Below are 20,632 nucleotides of genomic sequence, written 5' to 3' on the forward strand. Positions count from 1 at the left end.
TATTGACTTTGAAACTTTTCATAGTTAACATGTATTAGTTTGTGATTAGGTCAATTTATGGGGAACCACTAGTGGTAGGTCCATGATATTTGGTATGCAGTTGTATAAGCATGGGCATATCTCATTTTCATGGAGATTATTTGGCTCCGCCCCCTTAGTCATGGTCTATAGACTTTGAAAATTTTGCTAAGTTTACATGTATTAGTTTGTGATTAGGTCAGTTCAAGGGGAACCATTAGTGGTAGGCCAAACAGTGAATGTTAATTGGTGTTCAGTTGTATAAGCATAAGCACATCTCATTTCCATGGAGAATATTTGGCCCCGCCCCCTCAGTCATGGTCTATTTACTTTGAAACTTTTGCTTAGTTTACATGTATTAGTTTGTGATTAGATCAGTTTAAGATGAACTGCTAATGTTAAGTCATTGATATTTGGTATGCAAATTTATTGGCATTTGCAAGTATCGTTTCCATAGAGATTATATAGCCCCACCCCTGATCATGGTTCATTGACTTTGAAACTTTTACATAGTTTACAAGTTAATGTTTGTGTTTAGGTTTGTTTAAAGGGAACGACTTATAATAAGTCAATGGTATTTGGTATGCAGTTGTATTAGCATTGGCACATCTCATTCCATGGAGATTGTTTAGCCATGTACCTTCAGTCATGGTTCATCGACTTTGAATATTTGCATTACTTGCATGTTAAAGTATTGCAATTTTAATTTCAACATTTGCATTATCAAAATAACAAAAAGGCGAGACATATCTCTGTGAAAACAGTTTATTCTGATGAAGATTCTGTATTTCGTCCTGAAAGATCCCCAACAACTTTTAATATAACTGGTTCAGCTATTTTGAGCTTATGTTATCGTTTTTACGTTTGTTGTCAGGATGTATAATGTTTCAAAGCTTTTCTCTTTTGAAACTATATGTTCACCTGATACCAAACTTTCCCACTATCACTGTTTAAGAGCAGATTAGTTTTATATCAATATTCAACGATTTCAAAGACTTATCAACAAGTCCGACATTCTATGATCTTCTATGATTAGAACATTAACTACATGTATATTTGTCAGTTTGTTCTGTTCTGTAGTTTTACAATCCAATATAGACTACATGCATTGTCATAATCTCTTATGGTGCATTTTCAGAGTTGTTTAAATGACCTCGCATATCCATCCATTATAGTTGCCGTTCTTGTATATTTATAAAAAAAAAATAGAAATAAGAAAAACCATCCGGTAGTGGAAGGATCAACGTATATATGCTCGTCACTATTGAAAATTTGCGACATTAACAGCAACATATATCTAGAATTACTATACGGTATACATCAATAGAAAAAGGTCTAAATGATATTTAAGGCCGGTCTCAAAATATCCCGAGGTAGAAAATTTGTGAATAAATTAAACAGATCCTATCAAAGATCTTCCATCAATACGAAATTCCTTAGATGACCAAAATTTATTTACAACCCAATATACCACAAGAGTGCACACGCTGAAATGTCTCGCCTTCTTTACTAACCACTGATATTATGTTGTTGGTCCTAAATATAAAGCTTTACTACAACTATCAACCTTACAATCATTCAATACACTAAATATAGTTGACCTATTGCTTGTAGTTTCAAAGAAACAGACTTAACCAAAAAACTAAACATTGACCAATGAACCATGAAAATGAGGTCAAGGTCAGATGAACCATTCCAGGCAGACATGTACACCTTACAATCAACCTATGCATTAAATATAGTTGACCTATTGCTTATTATCTAAGAAACAAACTTAACCATGAAAACTTAACATTGACCAATGAACCAACAAAATGAGGTCAAGGTCAGATGATACCTGCCAGACAGACATATACAGCTTACAATCCTTCTATACAAAAAATATAATTGACCTATTGCTTATAGTTTAAGAAAAACAGATCAAAACACAAAAACTTAACATTGATCAATGAACCGTGAAAATGAGGTCAAGGTCAAATGAAACCTGCGCGACTGCATATAGATCATAAAATATTTCTATACACCAAAATAGTTGACCTATTGCATATAGTATTAGAAAAAAAGACCAAAACTCAAAAACTTAACTTTGACCACTGAACCATAAAAATGAGGTCAAGGTCAGATGACACCTTCCAGCTGAACATGTACACCTTACAATCATTCCATACATCAAATATAGTAGACCTATTGCATACAGTATAAGAAAAACAGACCAAAACACAAAAACTTAACTATAACCACTGAACCATGAAAATGAGGTCAAGGTCAGATGACACCTGCCAGTTGGACATGTACACCTTACAGTCCTTCCATACACCGAATATACTAGACCTATTGCTTATAGTATCTGAGATATGGACTTGACCACCAAAACATAACCTTGTTCACTGATCCTTGAAATGAGGTCGAGGTCAAGTGAAAACTGTCTGATAGGCATGAGGATCTTGCAAGGTACGCACATACCAAATATAGTTATCCTATTACTTATAATAAGAGAGAATTTAACATTACAAAAAATCTTAACTTTTTTTTCAAGTAGTCACTGAACCATGAAAATGAGGTCAAGGACATTGGACATGTGACTGACAGAAACTTCGTAACATGAATCATCCATATACAAAGTATGAAGCATCCAGGTCTTCCACCTTCTATATTATAAAGCTTTTAAGAAGTTAGCTAACGCCGCCGCCGTAGCCGCCGCCGCCGCCGGATCAATATCCCTATGTCGAGCTTTCTGCGACAAAAGTCGCAGGCTCGACAAAAACTCAGATTTATATCTACAGCTATAACATATATCTAGAATTACTATACGGTATACATCAATAGAAAAAGGTCTAAATGATATTTAAGGCCGGTCTCAAAATATCCCGAGGTAGAAAATTTGTGAATAAATTAAACAGATCCTATCAAAGATCTTCCATCAATACGAAATTCCTTAGATGACCAAATTTTATTTACAACCCAATATACCACAAGAGTGCACACGCTGAAATGTCTCGCCTTCTTTACTAACCACTGATATTATGTTGTTGGTCTTAAATATAAAGCTTAACTACAACTATCAACCTTACAATCATTCAATACACTAAATATAGTTGACCTATTGCTTGTAGTTTCAAAGAAACAGACTTAACCAAAAAACTAAACATTGACCAATGAACCATGAAAATGAGGTCAAGGTCAGATGAACCATTCCAGGCAGACATGTACACCTTACAATCAACCTATGCATTAAATATAGTTGACCTATTGCTTATTATCTAAGAAACAAACTTAACCATGAAAACTTAACATTGACCAATGAACCAACAAAATGAGGTCAAGGTCAGATGATACCTGCCAGACAGACATATACAGCTTACAATCCTTCTATACAAAAAATATAGTTGACCTATTGCTTATAGTTTAAGAAAAACAGACCAAAACACAAAAACTTAACATTGATCAATGAACCGTGAAAATGAGGTCAAGGTCAAATGAAACCTGCGCGACTGCATATAGATCATAAAATATTTCTATACACCAAAAATAGTTGACCTATTGCATATAGTATTAGAAAAAAAGACCAAAACTCAAAAACTTAACTTTGACCACTGAACCATAAAAATGAGGTCAAGGTCAGATGACACCTTCCAGCTGAACATGTACACCTTACAATCATTCCATACATCAAATATAGTAGACCTATTGCATACAGTATAAGAAAAACAGACCAAAACACAAAAACTTAACTATAACCACTGAACCATGAAAATGAGGTCAAGGTCAGATGACACCTGCCAGTTGGACATGTACACCTTACAGTCCTTCCATACACCGAATATACTAGACCTATTGCTTATAGTATCTGAGATATGGACTTGACCACCAAAACATAACCTTGTTCACTGATCCATGAAATGAGGTCGAGGTCAAGTGAAAACTGTCTGATAGGCATGAGGACCTTGCAAGGTACGCACATACCAAATATAGTTATCCTATTACTTATAATAAGAGAGAATTTAACATTACAAAAAATCTTAACTTTTTTTTTCAAGTAGTCACTGAACCATGAAAATGAGGTCAAGGACATTGGACATGTGACTGACAGAAACTTCGTAACATGAATCATCCATATACAAAGTATGAAGCATCCAGGTCTTCCACCTTCTATATTATAAAGCTTTTAAGAAGTTAGCTAACGCCGCCGCCGTAGCCGCCGCCGCCGCCGGATCAATATCCCTATGTCGAGCTTTCTGCGACAAAAGTCGCAGGCTCGACAAAAACTCAGATTTATATCTACAGCTATGACGTTAAAAGTACGGATAATTGTTTGATTTTAGAAGGACGGAATGGGCCAAAAAAGTATACATGATACCAAATAATTTTGAATCTTGCCAACAATACTAACTCAAGTAAAAACTTCAAGTACATGTAACTATACGTACACGTGCAACAGTCAACATCAAGGTCACTCTTGTAATACATGTACCAAGGCCACTCTTGTAATACATGTATCCGTAATGACACAATGTGCATGTACAACAGTAAAACTTCAAGGCCACTCTTGTACATGTAATACATGTAACCGTAATGACACAATGTACATGTACAACAGTCAACACCAAAACCACTCTTGTAATACATGTATCCGTAATGACACAATGTGCATGTATGACAGTCAACATCAAGGTCACTCTTGTAGTACATGAATCTGTAATGACACGATGTACATGTACAACAGTCAACATCAAGGTCACTCTTGTAGTACATGTATCTGTAATGACACACTGTACATGTACAACAGTCAACAACAAGGCCATTCTTGTAATACGTGTATCCGTAATGACACAATTTACATGTACAACAGTCAACATCAAGACCACTCTTGTAATACATGTATCCGTAATGACACAATGTACATGTACAACAGTCAACATCAAGGTCACTCTTGTAGTACATGTATCTGTAATGACACACAGTACATGTACAACAGTCAGCAACAAGGTCACTCTTGTAATACGTGTATCCGTAATGACACAATTAACATGTACTGGGAGAGAGTACACTAAAACAATGAATCCTATTCTAAGCAGTGTTTCAGTAATGACTAAAATGTTTACATTGTGATACAATTTTCTTCACAATACGATTATTTTAAAAAATAGTTTATCGTCAATAACTTTTTATTCCCAGTTTTGCATATACGCTTAAAGTCAAATCCCCATTTAACATGTATGCATATCATTAGAACTATCTCATATATAATGAAAAAACCACACGCCATATTTGCAATAAAAAAAAATCGAAATCTCAACAATCGGTTCCTTTTTTAATTTTGAAAATCAAACTTCTGTTTATTTGTTTCCATTCAATAAATTGACTACATACAAATCAACTGTAAAAAAAAGTTCTAGATTGCAGTAGGTAAGTTAAGCATAGACTTTATACAGACATCAACAGACGAACAGACATCATCTTATTTTTATAAACAAGGTAGAATGGTCCCTCGAGTAGAGAATAAATTGAAAAGAAAATAGACTTAAAACTATATGTAAATGACAACCTTGTTATGTTGTATTTGAATATAAAAACACAATTCGACAAATAAAGTGATCGTACAAAAGACGAAAATATGTAAAGGATTTAAAGGCCACAGTGTAATTTAATATTTATAATTGACATCTTACTGAACTTAGTGTTTAACTTAACAGGTAAAAGTTGTTTTGAATTTTGTTAAAATACAATACAAATAGTCTGGTCGATATGCTTTGGCACATCTCTTTTATTTTTACATTAAATAAAGTCCTTCAATACAGATTTTTTTATTAGAACCAAAACAATTTTACAACAGACAAGAGACGATTTAATTTCAAAATGATAGTTCCTTCATTTACTTATTGTACCACTAAATAACTAATCTGGTGTATGTCTTTAAGTGGAGGTGCAATGCATGCATATCTATGATTCTTTGTCCTGATTTGGATTTACTTTCGGTCCTTTTTGGTTTTATCAACTCTTCAACGTCTTAATTACGTTTTGGATTCTCAAATATGTTGGCCTCTAGCATCATTGAAGAGACATTAAATGCGAAATGCGCATCGTGTGCAATTAAATTGGTACCACTTGTTTTAATGTCTACCACTGGGTCGATATCTCTGCTGGTGGACTGTTAGTCCCCGAGGGTATCTATAGCACAGTAGCTAGCCCTCCGATATTGGCATGAGAATATTGATATTGTTCTATTTAAGTTTTCTGTTATAAAATTAGAAATCATAGCAAAGCTCTAATTCCTTGTCAGGGTTTGGCTATAGTTTTGGTCCTTTTTGGTTTCGTCAGCTATTGAGTCAGGTTTATGACTTTTAAATATTTTGACATCGAACATCAATGAAGATACACTAAGTGTCGAAATGCGCAGTTATTACTTCAAGTCGACCTATCATGACTAAGTAGACCCTCTTATAGTAATTTACAAATTAATACACATTAGAAAATTTCATAGATCAAGGGTCCAGCCAGAGGAATACTGCTGATCATTTTCAAAATAAAGGTCTATAATCTATAATCAAATGGTCCCAGTAGTGAAGTCGGACTTCTCACAAATTTGGAACCTATATTCCTTGCAGAGGCACTAGTACTCGGTAAGCGGTTATAAAACATTTTTTAATCAATGTATATTAAATTTGTTTTCCGTTTTTCCTGTCTATATGTATTATATTGTTAATGTTGAAACTAAGATTTGTATGTTTACTGGCAATGTGCAATATAAATATACTATCCATACCTGTATACTGACAAAACTGAAAATTGTTTGATTTTCTAAACACCTACCTTTATAGTCGTATTAGTACACATTCAGATCATATAAAACTATGGTAACATTTTATTTCGCACTATTTTGCACTAAATTTGGCTTATCTCCCCTGGTACGTTAGAATATAAGTTATCTACGTTCATATCCGTAGATATGGATATTTTAACACCCTGAAGTATCCAAGTACACCCTGAGGCGCAGCCAAAGGGTGTATAGGGTACTAAAGGGTGTTAAAATATCCATATCTACGGATATGAACGTAGATAACGAATTTATCCCCGGTCTTAGTCTAAATCTGACGATTTTTAGAGAAATTCGACCACAAAGTTTAACGTGAAAGCAACGTTTTTTTCATTTTTTAAATATCTTTTATTTAAATTTGGGAATTTGACATATTTTTAACGGGGTGTAGGGTACAACCTTTGGTAGAACCCTACATGTAGACAAATATAAGACGTTTTTAAACTAGAGACAGAGAAACTGAAATGGGTCGAATTTGGCGCGCAATGTTGTGACAGTTACATCATAAACGGTGTGACGTCAACGTGTGTCATTTGCATAGCTAGGTCAGTAGTACCATTCATTGACAATGTGGCTGCATAGTGATGCATTTACCAAAATAATATAAATACTACTGAACATAATGCATAAAGCACCGAACATATTAAACAATCAACATCAGAAGACAGTCATGGCGTTCCATATGAAACTTATCAATCAAACAAAATGTAACACTTTCAATTGAACAGTTAACGATGATATACTCATTCTACACTTTTGGAATTTTCGTTCCTCTTTGCTCAACTTCGTCCTTGATTTTGCCTTTTAACTTTTTTTTATTCCAGCTCACTGATGAGTCCTTTGTAGACGAAACGCCCGTCTGAGGTACACAATTATAAGCGTGGTGTCTTTGGTATTTTTTTTGCATGCCACTTATTAATTACATTTTATCATTGAATATAAGAAGAACAATATGCATCGTATTTCGTTTACTTTGATGCATAATCTATCATAACTTGCCAAAAGAAAAAGATTTATAGAATTGATTTTGGGAATGAAATATTCCCGTCCCAAACCAAAATTCATTTGTTGGTAGGTCGTCTTGCCCATTTTGCCATATTAGTTATTATAATTTCTTGTTGTCGTTATGAAATTTTTCCCCTTTTGTCCCCTTGACAATAACTTAAGAAATTTCAAACAAACTTGGCCTGAATGTTCCTAGTCGTTCTCTGCTAATCAACCAACATGGCCACCATGGCTGAAATAGAACATAGTTGTAAAATACAAGTATTTGTCTAAGGTCTTGAAATCATGATATGTAGAGTATTCGAACAAGGCTGAAAATGTTGATGATGGCAAGATTCCAGCCACACCTATAACAATTATCAGAATACTGTTTATCTTAATAACTTTCAAATTAAGGGAAAAGTCCATATTCCTCCATGAAGGATATCAAAATTAACATTAAAGGAGTCCATAACCTATCAAAAAAACATAAACCTCATAAAGCCACTTGTCCTTATTCAATACTATCATTTATACTGAAAGCAGCTGCAGATGAACTTGCTTCAATTCTAGATCTTACAGGGCTGTACCAAACATCACAAATTTAAACACTGGTGAAGTTCCAAAAGATTAGAGAGATGCACATGTAGTTCCGCTTTAAAAAAAAAATAGAACGGAATTTTTTAGCTTCCAATTACAGACGTGTATATCTTACCTCCATCACATGTCAGGTCTTCGAATACATTGTACAGAGAAACATAATGAACCAATTGGGCATAAATGCAATTATTACTAAGTTAAACGCATAACACGAATTCTGCATAAGACAATCATCATAACCATACACGACATCGCATGAAAAATTGAAAAGACGCTGTCAAGTATATCATCATTTTAGATTTTGCAAAAGTGCCACATCACCGCCTACGTCACAAGTTAGAATAATACCCTAAAGCAAAAAGGTGTATTAGCTCCTTCCCCACAGAACAGAAATCAGAGCGTTCTATATATACGTGAGGGAGTTGTCTCGACGCAAATGCCAGTACTCTCTTGTATACCTCAGTTTTCAACCTTTGGACCATTACTACTACTGGACTACATCAATCCAATGACATGCTAGGAACAGCAACTTCGTCATACCAAATTCTTTGCCGATGACAACCTTTTTCTTCAAACCACCACAAACCAAGCCTTGTACCGAGAGATTTAACATTACCGGAATAATAGGAAAACAAATGACAAATAAATTTGAACGCCAAAAATGCATTGTAATACTAATATCACAGAAACATCAACCGGTGATACAATTAACATACAAACTCAAAAGATAATAGACACTTAGGAAACTATCATTGGCGTTTTTCGATATTATGCAAGAACACATAAATATTACAATTATCAGCAATTGTGTCTAGCTATAAATATTTGTTTACATTTAATAGGTACGAACACATAAATAATAAATCTCTCATTTAAAGTGTGCAAATTAGACTGTGGTTCATAAGTGTTTCTCGTTTCTCGTTTTTTCATATAAATTTGACCGTTCGTTTTCCTGTTTCAATGGTTTTACACTAGTCATTTTTGGGGCCCTTTATAGCTTGCTGTTTGGTGTGAGCCAAGGCTCCGTGTTGAAGGCCGTACTTTGACCTATGATGGTTTACTTTTACAAATTGTGATTTGGATGGAGAGTTGTCTCATTGGTACTCGTACCACATATTCTTATATCTATTTGAATTCCCTATGTGTCTTTAAACTAAGCATATTATATAAGTAAATACATGCATTTTTAGAATTGTGATGGATAATTGGGTTCCTTAGATTGCCCAGCTTCTTTTCTATTGTCGGTTATAATTTGTAGGCTAACAATCATTAATTGCTTTTTTTCTTCTTTTTGTATATGTTGTTGTTCTTTGTTTCTTTTTCTTGTATCAAAAGCACCTTTTTAGTTACTTTATTTTCCCTGATGATAAAATCAACATCGATAAGGACACAGAGGAGATTTACAATGTTTAAAAAAGAATCTTAGATAAAATGGGTCATAACTTTTTACAATATAAATTTTCTCGGGTAAGGAATAAATATTCCAATTGTTTATCTCTTATTATCCACTTTAATGTATTCAGGGATATACTATACCAGCAGATATTATTTAAAGGATCATTTGTCAGCATGGATATATCCGATTGAGGGATTTATCTTTTTGACATATTTTGAGTGCAGATTGGTGGAGAAGGTGTGTTGAAGTGTTCGATTTGTCAAATTTTGTCAATTTTTAAATGAATGTTGATAGCATGAATGTCAGTAACAACGCGATGTCTTCGGAAGGATGATAGCAACGACATCGATAACAGTTACATAACCTTAAAATCAAATTTATCGAATTCCCAATGCTTTTAAATTGTTCAAACCAAGAATTAAATTGTATAAAAAGAAAGCTAATTAAACAACTGTGCACCCAGAGACCAAATTACGTAATATGTCTGTTGTAAATAATTTGTTGTTTCTAAACAATGAGTTCATATAAAATGTGTAGATGTGTATAATACACAGTAATTCATTATTTGTCCAAACCACAGCAATAATCTATATGTGTCTTCCAAGATTGAATGATTGGTTGCTTGTTGTTTGCCAATTAACGTCCACTGTCAAATAATAGATGCATATATAAAGGACGAGAAAAACTTAACAGTTAAAAAAAATGATAGGTTCTATACAAAGAGGGTAGAACGGGATGAAGGTTCTGAAATTCGATCTACCACCAAAAATTAAAGCTAACGTATATTGGACAATGGCAGAAATTTTGACAAACTGGTTATACGAAACCCTCAGAGAGTTATAGGAAAGGTTATTTAAAAGAGGGGCGAAAGATACCAGAGGGACATTCAAACTCATAAATCGAAAATAAACTGACAACGCCATGGCTAAAAAATAAAAAGACAAACAGATAAACAATAGTACACAAAACACAATATAGAAAACTAAAGACTAAGCAACACGAACCCCACCAAAAACTGGGGGTGATCTCAGGTGTTCCGGAAGGGTAAGCAGATCCTGCTCCACATGTGGCACCCGTCGTGTTGCTCATGTTAGTACAAACCTGGTAAATAGTCTAATTCGATGGGTCACATTCGTGAAATGGGAACGGGATTGTAGTTACGGCATTAAGAACATATCCTCTATCATCTGTGAAACGGATATTCCATAACGGTCAACCAACTCGTGATGACGTCCATAAAATTTACAATATGATTTCAACTTCACCATTTGGAACTCTTGGTTTAATAGCTTCCTTGTGAGCAGCAACCTCTTTCAAGGAAATTATGATAGGCAATACAAGCCCGGGAATATCGTATCAATAAGGAGATATATACTCCGTATGCAGGCGCTGCGGTAAAGTTGCTACATAGAAGTGGAAAGTTCACAATTGGGAAGCTGAAATCATCTCTTTTGTCGTAAAGTTTTGTTTTCAACCGACCCTTATTGTCAATTTTTAGATGTAAGTCAAGATATGAGGCAGACTTAACTGTATCTGTTGTATCCTTTATCTCTAGTTCGATGGGATAGATGCGTTCAACAGTCACCAAATTTTGGATTATTTAGTGAGAGAACATCATCTATATAGCGGAAAGTAAAGTCAAAGGATACGGCTAACTTCTTTTCTTTCCTGTTCCTGTATGAAGTCAGCCTCATAATAAAAAAGTAACAAGTCGGCAAGAAGAGGGGCACAGTTGGTTCCCATGGGAATGCCGATAGTTTGTTGAAAAACACGTCCTCCAAACGTAACAAATATGTTGTCAATCAAGAAATCAAGCATCTTGATAATGTCAGTTTCAGAGAATTTTTTGTTTGAATCAGAGTGATTTTTCACAAAGTAAGATTTATCCCTCCCTTAGACAAGATACTTGTATCTACGTTGGCCATTCTTTTTTATGAAACAAAGCTATACCAACTTTCAATTTGTCTTTTAGTTTGGAATGGGGAATACTTGTGAAAAGTATTGAAAAGTCAAAATGTTTTAATACTGTTGCAAGATGAAAGAGTCTTAGATTGTATTTACCCTTAAATATCTTTAGAATTTTTTAGTATCCACATCTGATTCACGCCACCTCTAGAATAGGCAGTTTCAAAGTAACTTTGAAGCCCGGCTCTGATTGCTGATAAAGTTGATGTTAATAATTCAGAAAGAGGTTTCGTGGAGCACTTGGAAGACCCAGCAATATATCGTTGTTTGTAAGGACACTTATGTAGTTTAGGTATCCAATACAGTGATGGTAATTCCAGTTCTTCATCTATGGTTGAAATTCCAAAGGAACATAGAACAGACCTATGATTACCCAGAATTTCCTCTTTAGTAAGTGTCGTTGGGGTATATGTTGGGTTTCCAAGTGAATTGTCAATACCTAATTCATTTATCAAGCAGTTTATGTAATGTGATTTACACACAAAAACGATGTTGTTTAGGGCTTTATTAGCGGGGACAACAACCTATTTGTCATGGAGGTAGGGCACGTGTTTTCAACATTTGGGTCTTTAAAGAATGACGTAGCATGGGTATTGATAGACCCATTCAGTTTCTAAATTCTGATATGTATCAACGACCTCACAGCCGTAATCCATTCGGAAAGAGTATCTACGTCCTCTTTCTCGTTAATTAAGGTTCCCATTTATTAAATTCGTATGTATGTTTTTGTTGTATCGAATATCGCAATCAAGAGAAATAATCTATCATTTGACATTTTTAAAGCGATTACCCATCAAAAGGTACCAGGCTTATAATTTGGTAGGCTAGTCACGTGTTTTGTCTACATTACACAAATCATCTACCAGAAGTGGCTATAAAAAACCTCATCAATGTAAGCAACAGTAGTTTACCGATGTTCAGAATTTTAGCTCGAAACATAAAGTCCAGTATAATGATTGGTTGATTTCTGAGTCTGAGTACAAAAATCGTTCTCGAAAGTTTTATGACCGCAAGGCCGAATGCGTCGACATGTTGTTTTATGTCAGCTTTTTGGTGTAAATACCGATGAAATTTTCAGTCCGACAATCAATTGAAACTTTTGGGAACCAACTAAGGGTCAATATAATAATTTATGAAAACTTGTGTCATATATTTCATAACTTTAAGAGTTGATTTTAATTTGAATCAATATCATTAAAATACAGTGCAAAATCATATTGTTTTTTTTATATCTGTCATGGGGAATCTTTGCAGTTATGAAGTATAATCAAAGTGTTTAACAAACCAGTTTCCACCTTAAGGATGTATTCTTCTGACGTTTCAGTCTCGTTGAAATCTCGTTCTGGAATTAATTCCAAAATATGTGATACAAGTGGAAAATATCAATGAATTTAAAAAAATAATATAAACAGACTTAACTCTGTGAAAAAAATGTGTATTTACAATAAGTAGTTTTTGAGTAATAAAATTTTCAAATTTTATAACCAATCAAATCAGTCTCATTAGCCAAAATGTTGAGAAAACGGGTGAGGGGTACAAGGAATGATTTTACCAGATACATGTACATCCCATATCAATTTTTTTTTTTTCAAATTTCTTAGATATGTATTTTTTCAATCATTTATAACAAAGAAGTTGAAGTAATATGCTTTTTGTTCTAAAAAAAGAGAAAAATCCCAAATTTACAAAATTGAAACATGGTAAATTTGACACGAAAAAGCAACAAAGTTTTATAAAACTTTCTTATTAACACCTTCCCATAGTTTTTTAAGATCATTTTTTTCAGATTGTCCACTTCATCTTTAGTGAAAGTATGAAAAAAAGTTTAATTGTGAAACTGTGATTTTTTCATGATAATAGACCCAAAATGGGTAAAAATTGATGAAATTTTTGGCTCCTCACAGATGTACATCCATAATATCTGACCTTATTAGTTTGAGAACCAATACATCTATTGTTCATTAATTTATGTTTCAAATTTGAAACAAAAGCCAAACTTGGATATTTAACATACACGATGTTCTTAATTTGTATTTTAATATAATTGAGCTGTAAAAAGTTATCAATTGAAAATTTATTTCCCAAGAGAACCTACAAGAATTACATTTGTATAATGTCTCCCAAGTTATGTCAGGTTATTGTATACACTAATGAGATCTCCAAGAGCTGGCAATGATTCCAAATTTTCGTTAACAATAGTATTGTTTTGTTTGTAACGATTTTGATTGATTGTTGGTTGCTTAACGTCCAGTGGCAAATATTTCATGCATATTCAGGACGATAACGATTTTGAAATATCAAGGATAATATACAAGGGCGTCATTTTGATTATCGAGAACCCAGTCAGAATCTTCTGAAGATCTTGTTTACTGTCACTGCGAATATTTCTATAGTTCAATTTTGCATTAAATACGTCAAGGTCTTAATATATAAGTATGATTCCACTTGTAGAAATTGAAACATTCTTCTTTTTTTGTTAAAAGAAAACAACACATTTGATATAGACAGCCATTGCTAAATTTTTTTGTGATAAATTATAGTATTTAGTATTACATATATCGTTGTATTAAGTGAATCTGTTTAATGTTGTCTTTCTCTATTCAGGTCGCGATAAAAGAAGATAGGTTGAATTCTCGGTAAATAAGAAATAATAGCAGTGTTGGTTTTTTTTTTTAGCTTCGATTTATTGAGAATTGGTTTTATTGTTAGACATTAAGTCGTCTTTGCTGAATTTTACTCTCATCTTGTCTAAAGCATGCGTTTTGCGGACTTATCCCTTAACAAAGGACGTACCGTGACCTCAAGATGTCTTTTGTGATTAACTTTAGTTGCTATTTTGCTGTGGCGTTGGTGTTTATCCGTCATGCCCTTTAATCCACGGATGCCAATAAATAAAACAGGACAAAAGTTAAAAGTGATTTGAAACGGAACTTGAAAATGTTTAATCTCGCACTTATTTGTTAACTTAATTGAGCTAACTACCTGTAATATTGTACGCGTTATCATTAAGAAGAATTGCAAAATAGCTTGGACGTTGATATTGAGTGACGTGGTGATGTCATCCATTTGCTAACCTTGATCGTTGGTTATTGACAGCAATTGTCTTCCTACGACGAGGATGTTTAGTTAAAGTATACACATGAATATTATTCAATGCATGTTTATTTGCCTGTTTTGTTCAAACATTGCTTTTCTGCTTTAAGGTGGTACCCAACACCTTGACTAATATTAATTTGGCTCGTTTAATTTTCATAAAATTTTGACAAAATGTTTGCCTTGACCCTTTGACAAAAATATAAAAATTTCAAAAAATTTCAACCAACCACTTTATCAGAAAAATTTCATTGGTTATATAGCAGTTTGACAAACACTAATTTTGATCATTGAGAAGCTTAATATTTCCTTAACAATACAACGTGATTAAAACGTCTAGCTGATTTTTACAGAGTTATCTCCCTGTAGTGTTAGGTACCACCTTAAAGTTTATTTTTTTATTAGGAGTTGGTTTTATCAGTTTTCAATCAATTTTGAAATGAATATGTCCATATAACCGAGAGGTTACACACTCTTCCATAATTCTATAAAGGACGAGGGATACATTGTTCCCGAACTTTCACTCATTCTTTGAAGAACCATTGCAAAATTTTACATGGCGGAAGTTTTGTCAAAATATGGAAAAGTATCTTCCATATTTTTGTAAAAGTATTTTTGTTATTTTACATTCTACATCCAATGGCACAATACAATGCATTGCCCTGTTGTCCTCGCATTCAAATGTTCAATGATGTAAAATATACTTTCTGGTTTCAATTTGTACAGTAATAAAACTGATTTGGTTTTACTATCATATTTTTAAAGGGGGATAGTTCCTTACAGTTTTTGTCACTTTTCGAATTTTCTCTATTCAGTTTTTTGCACCGGTGTTCGGTGAATTTTATACGTGTTCAAAATATATACAAAATAGACGCATGGATGAACTTAAAGCTTAAGTTTGATACTAAACTATTTCTAATTCTTGGCTATGAAAAAATCGTCACAATGTTAAGAAATAGTTGTTATTTGATTAGTTTTGACTAGAATTTAAGTAGCCAAATCTTTGAACTGTAATTTTGTGCAATTCTATTGTTTGTCACGGCGTCCATTATTAGATTCATTGAGCGGATGTATTTATGTTTGAAGGCGCCCATTGTTGTTTCAATGTGGATAACATTGTATTGGGGTAACTACACAAGTAATAGCTTTTCTAAAAGGCGTATGATTGGACAAGTACTAGTTTTTCTTAAAAGCTTGCTGTCTCAAAGCTGCGTATATAGAAAACTGTTTTTGGCATTGCACTATCATTCATTCAGAATAGAACGTTGCTTATACATTGTACTGGTTTCAAACTTAGGGCAAGAAAATATCTTGTACATTTGTTTAGTTTTGAATTTCCTTTTTTGGGTTGATGTATTATATAATTGGAAGTAGACAAGCTTTTTAGAAAGCTTATTCTTGTATTGTTTTCATCTGATATGAGACCAGTTAACTTCCAGTTAACTTAAATGCATGATAAATTAAAAAGGGGAACTGAATAATTGCATATCATGAGTTACTAAATGACCGACTACACACGATATACCGACATATATGAAACTTGTGAGATTAAAACAAATTGTATTTCACACATCCCGTCCGATATAATCATTTATGCAGCTGTATATTTTTAGTGCATACCAACTGTTTGTCCTTTCTTAACGAATTTATCCCGCTGATGAACATTCTTTGTTCCATGTTGTCAGTCCTTAAAATATTTAAATCAAAATAACGACATGATATCTTCCCTTGTGATTAGGCATTTTTATCTCCGATCAAGTGAAGAAAATCACATTTAGCAATTTGATGCACCATCAAATTCTGCGGATAATCACAGTAATCTATTTTTTTACTGAATTGGTTAATTTTAATTTAGTTTCAGATTTTAACACTGCACTCAATAATTAATCTGGAGTATGTATACCTTGGGAATTCAGCTTTAAAATAATCATATATCATCATAATCCTTTCAAAACAAACTCAGCCTTGATAGAGGATTTTAATTACAATAAAAACAACAAAGAATCGCATCTGATGAAATAGGAAAAGGAATCTGGGATGGACTACTTTGTTTACAAATTTATTATGAGTTTTACAAGAATCCTTCTCTTTACCAAACTATTTGAGAGCTTTATGCGCAAAATGGAATTAATACCAAATGACAATGAAAATTCATAGACTGGTTCCCTGTCCTTTATCTGTTTGGCTCTGACCACACGGGTGACTCAGATACTCGTATGTTACCAGGGAGAGAACCAGTCTAATCAAAATCGTTATGCGTCGAATGAAGACAGACAATAAAATGGCGCCAATAACGAATAACCGACGTACAAAACTACACGGAACTAGTTCGGTGCAATATATACCAAAATAGTCCCTAGGTTGGACATTGTATGACATGCAATTCTTTTCATACACCTTCCAAAATTATTTTTTATTTTTTTATTTTATGTAAAAGATAGAAAGTAGATGGATGAAATAACATTTAAAAAATTGGTCACGAATTTCAGGGTGAATTAGTGATTTGGTCCAGTTGAAAAATGCCAAAAATAAGTACATGTATGTCTTAAGCTATCTACCTAACATAAAATGTCCATATTTTTAGCTTGTAGACTCTTCTAAATTGTTGATATAAATTGTCCGAAAAGTAAAACACCAGACTGTAAACATATCATTGTAAAAAAGAGCTGGTGCAAATTTTTTAATTTGCATTTATTGTTCTAAAGAAATGCATTTCAAAATAAATGTGTTTTCGAGCCCAATTAAAACTAAAGATTTATCCACTCGAACCCTCCTTAAACCCGGCGCAAGGATCATCATATTCATGCTATAGTAATGATACTCATCGCTAAATGTTAGTTACAAGAATAAGTAACAAAAGGGATGCAAACTCCTTTTAATTCTACACAGAGTATACGTTATAAGTGGACAATTGTTCGGCCTGTAATTCATTATAGTTCATATACTTATATGTATATCATTTGAATGGATGGTATATGATTGTTACCGAAATAATGGAAAATAGAATCAGAAACAGTTCATCAGGGTAGATATTGCAAAATGCAGATATCTGATGCATTTATGCATAGTAAATAAATTCTAGATTGTAACGGATCTGTTGATCTGACGCAGACTAGTAGTATTAAGAAATCCCATTGAAGATATGCAGCAAATGCATTTTTAATGGAACGCAACCTGTGAAATAAGGATCTTAGTGAAAAATAGTCCGGAAATTTTGATGTCGCAAATCGCACAGTTTTTTTTGTTTTGTTTTTTTAATATTGGAACACACCTTTTGAAATAAAGAACACGCCCAGAATATCGCAGATCGCAGCAGTACTTGTTCACTGTCTAATCAACTTACAGTTTCAGAATGTCTGTATTGATGAGCAACTGAAAGGTGTCAAATTTTTTTTTCCGTCCAACTGTGTTATGTCGTCCAAAGGATATTAGATATTTTAGAAGCTCTTGACGCAGATCTAGATAAACCTTTATGATAGGGGGGGGGGGGGGGGGGATTACTTCTGTTCTCGTACTATGAATAACAAATTTATTTTGTAAAAAATGTTCCTGTACTCCTTTCAAAAAAAAAATTATATTTAAATTTACCTGTCTACGTTACTTTATTTAACGACATTTTGTCCTAGGTTAAAGTTTTTTTTTGACATTGAAACATCTTTTTTATTTGTATTGTGTCATAGATCAAACTTATTCCTTCAGTGTATATTCACTTGTTTTTGTGTATTGTCTTTTTGATCGAGTTAATCCATTTCAATTGATATTTTATTGTGTGTCTTTTTATGTTGTAATGTTATACCACTGTTTCAGGTTAGAGTGAAGGTTGGCGCCTGTTAAAACGTTTAAACCCGCTGGATTTTTATGCACCTGTCGTAAGTCAGGAGCCTGTTGTTCAGTGGTTGTCGTTTGTTGGTGTGGTTCATAAGTGTTTTTCGTTTTTTATATTGATTAGACCGTTGGTTTTTCTGTTTGAATTGTTTTACACTAGTCTTTTTAGGGCCCTTCATAGCTTGCTGTTGGGTGTGAGCCAAGGCTCCGTGTTGAAAGCCGTACTTTGACCTATAATTGTTTACTTTTTACACGTTGTGACTTGGATGGATAGTTGTCTCATTGGCACTCATACCACATCTTCTTATTTATATTTACCCATACAAAAGATAATAAATTTACTTGTTATCTAAACTATAAAACATCTATTTGAGTTTTGTTAGTAATTATTTTATAATATAATTTGTGCATAATGATTTCCTGCATATATAGCTCTCCCCATGGCAAATATTCCTTCCATTTTGATGACAGATTGAAATGTTTTTGGGTTATATAAATTCAGGTTTCTACATTCTACGAAATCTGACAAATGATTTTGGCTTTTGTGTCGAAAACAATTTTAAAAGTCTCGGTTAAAATGGTTAGAATGTTTGTTTACTGAGTATGTACTTAATTTAACAGATTTTAAAACGGGAAAGGCTGACATTGCAAAACATTTATCTGTATTTATTATTATTTTCTTGCAGTAAAATAATGAACAAGGAATCATATTTATGTACAGACATACCAATTATTATGTTTGATCATATTTCCGCACTTTCCTCAGAATAAATCTAAAGACAAAATTAGGTTCTCCAGAAAGATAAACCATCCTCAGTGAAGTGTAACTGTGCACGATTACAAGCCTCACTTTCAATTTTGCTACAGGAGAGGACACATCTCGTACCTCCAAGGTAAATATAATTTTATTTCTTTTGATCGGAACATGATGTGTTCCCCTTATTTAGGACTTGATTAGTCCTCATTTATGATGTGATTTTTCTTAAGGCTTTGATGAAGTCTTGGTTATATTTAGCCTGATTGGCACTTGAGATTGGCATTTCTTTGTTTGGCTGTCACTTGAGGTCATTTTTATTTCAAATGTTGGCTTTTATCTCTATAATATAGTTGGAATTAATATGTTCCTTATAGAGGACGCTTTTCTAATTTTCTTGTGACTATATTGCTATCCCTATTGTTTCAGATGCCACCTGCCACAGTCCTAAAAAGGAGGCATGATTTGAAGTCGGTTGATAATATGGGTCTGAAGATCCTTAAGAAGTTTAAGGATATTAGAATTCCCCCCAGGTCAGAGCTAGGGAGAGTAAAGTCTCTAGTTCGTACAGAGGACTTATCAGACGATGACTGCAAACGTCATTTCACGAGTATTACTGGGGAGGACGCAGCGCAGATACTAGAGCTTGCGGCTGCACCTGTTAACGGGGATAACTTGAAGAAACTCCTACATGTAACGGTCATCCGAGCTAATGAGATAGGGCAACCGGTGGGGAGGACCTGCGTCATGTAGAAAACGAGGTAAATATATATATTTTATCTAGAGTTTAGTAGAAACCTTCTTCGATAGTACGACCTTGTAGAGCGTCTCCGGTTAGTGACCTCCTTTATCAGCTAAAAATTTGCTTACACGTGAAGCCGCACCCCTTTAGATTTATATGTTGTTTTCGTTCTACAGTTATGTACGTGTACATAAAATAAAACAGATGTAATTTCGATGTTTTTTCAAGGTTACATTCCCGGTTTTGTTTTTCATGTTTTAACATTTATGACTTTTCCCCCTAAGGTTTATTATGATTAAGCACGCTTAATATATTTTTTAAATGAAAATGATAGTAATTAATGTTTTAATGGGACATTAAATACAGATTATAATTGATTGTAGGATTCGGGAGATGAAGACCCTCCTCCTAAGAAGAAAAAGAAGAATCATGATCTTCTGC

The 20,632-nt window shown here is 33.5% G+C and overlaps 1 protein-coding gene across 1 annotated transcript in view; it reads right to left on the reverse strand.

The window, feature by feature from the left end:
* LOC127719947 (basic phospholipase A2-like) overlaps positions 1 to 6,846 on the reverse strand; it is a 35,172-nt gene extending 28,326 nt beyond the window's left edge. The window contains exon 1 of the mRNA XM_052226313.1: positions 6,829 to 6,846. The gene's annotated coding sequence lies outside the window, so the exon portion shown is untranslated. The remainder of the gene's footprint in view (positions 1 to 6,828) is intronic.
* Between the last annotated feature and the right edge of the window lie 13,786 nt (positions 6,847 to 20,632).

The sequence above is a fragment of the Mytilus californianus genome, unplaced genomic scaffold (assembly GCF_021869535.1).
Source record: "Mytilus californianus isolate M0D057914Y unplaced genomic scaffold, xbMytCali1.0.p SCAF_11, whole genome shotgun sequence".
Taxonomy (NCBI): domain Eukaryota; kingdom Metazoa; phylum Mollusca; class Bivalvia; order Mytilida; family Mytilidae; genus Mytilus; species Mytilus californianus.